The sequence below is a fragment of the Montipora foliosa genome, chromosome 1 (genome assembly GCF_036669935.1).
Source record: "Montipora foliosa isolate CH-2021 chromosome 1, ASM3666993v2, whole genome shotgun sequence".
NCBI lineage: Eukaryota > Metazoa > Cnidaria > Anthozoa > Scleractinia > Acroporidae > Montipora > Montipora foliosa.
In genome coordinates, this window is record NC_090869.1 from 33,203,360 (window position 1) to 33,205,198 (window position 1,839).

Below are 1,839 nucleotides of genomic sequence, written 5' to 3' on the forward strand. Positions count from 1 at the left end.
CCCTTATATTTCGACCGCGCGGCATTTTCAACGGAAGAGGATGTTTTGAGCGCGCGCCATTTTCAACGGAAGAGCCTGCTTGTAGGCTATCGTTAATACGCGTAAATTTAAGTTAGAACTTGAACCATATTCCTTCGAACAAATGCGATAAAGTTCAGGATCCGAGGAAGAGGAAGAAGGGGACTACCACTTCGTACAGCTGTGATTTTTGCGTGAACTGGGAGGCCGGGACAGCAAGAAAAGGAATGCATCTGCTGCCGCGAGATAGAGGAAGCTATGAACAAAATCTCAGGTGAATTGATTGTATTTAAGAGACAATAAAAACAAGTTGATTACCACGAGATTCTGTTGGCTGGTATTGTTTTGTCTGTCATTTCGATTCAATTATACAAACTTTAGCTCACAGACATCTAGTGATGCTCATAGCGCTTAACGAACAGATCTACATATATCTATTAAACTTAAATGTGCCGGCAGATCAAGCTATTCGTTGTGTAACGCAGCATTTTGACCGTGTGTTTGCAAAGAGAAGTGCTGCAAACTGCCATCGTGGGTCTAAGTCAAGCACGTGGATTGTGAGGGCTGCGACGAGAAATGAACAACATGTATGAAGCAAACACCGTACATAATTCCGTTCGTAGTTTTGCGCATTTTCAAAGTTAAATTAAACATCTTTGTGATCGTTGCGGAGTTTATAAAACCCAGCTTGAAGCGCGAATGCCATTTACGAAATGACGTTTCCCAGTTGCATGCAAAAGCAACTTTTCGGTTCACTTCTCCGGCTCCGGGTTTGCCACTGAAATCTCCCGAATAAAAGAAAAACATAGCTCACTCACTGGGTATAAATGAAATCGATGGAGTCACAAAGTTAAAATTTCATCAATTACATTCAACTGTCGAATCGACCGCTGTGGCCAAGCTGGCTTCAAAACAGGAGGGTTCGAAATGATCCGAACATATGCGACAGTGCTGGATATTTTGCAAGTTTTTCCTTCAACTGCTAAATTCGGATGATCCATTCTTTGAGAAGGACTTCATTTTAAACAGGGAAACGATGAACTCTTTTGGTGTCTGAGAGTTCTTTTAGAACAGCCCACAATAGCGCACTGAACCATTTTTCAAGTTTCCCGCGTGCAACTAAGTGTGCGCAATGACGTCACGCTTAGCGTCCAAAATGGCGGATTTCCATCGAGTGATCAATACGGATCTTCCTGGCCTCATAAAGACGTCAAAATGTAATGAACCCCTCAAATACTCGAATATTTCCTTTAACTAAGTCAGGCACTACAAATTTGGCGAAGGAAAAAATATTCCTTTTTTATCTTCAGTTCTACAATGACTCTGATTGGTCTTTGTAATACAGCATTGTTAAAAGGGCGGCTACACGCTTCAATATTTGCTGTATGTTGGAGAAAATGCTTGATCGAAATCAAAACATTCTTCCAACAAAGAAATGTTGAACAAACCTCATCAAACATGCGTGCTACACGTTCTAACATTGTTAATCCAACAAATGTTTTATAACAATGTTTGAACGTGTAGCCGGGGCTTATGTGCGCAAATTGAGAGCTCTGGTGACGAGATGGTCTCAGTGCAAAATATTAAGTCCTTTGATTTGAAAAACATCCCTTCTTATGTCTCTCATTGAGCAAAATGTCTTTCCAAAAATAGATCTGTCAACTCACCGCAAAATTTCCGCGGGGAAGATTCACTTCTAATTAGGGATTCTTGATGAAATTTTTACCGAAACTCAGTTTATGATTTCAAAAAATCCGAAGACTATGTATAAATTAAGGCCCTCCATTTTGCAACTAAGCGAAAAAAAATCATAGCTGTAAG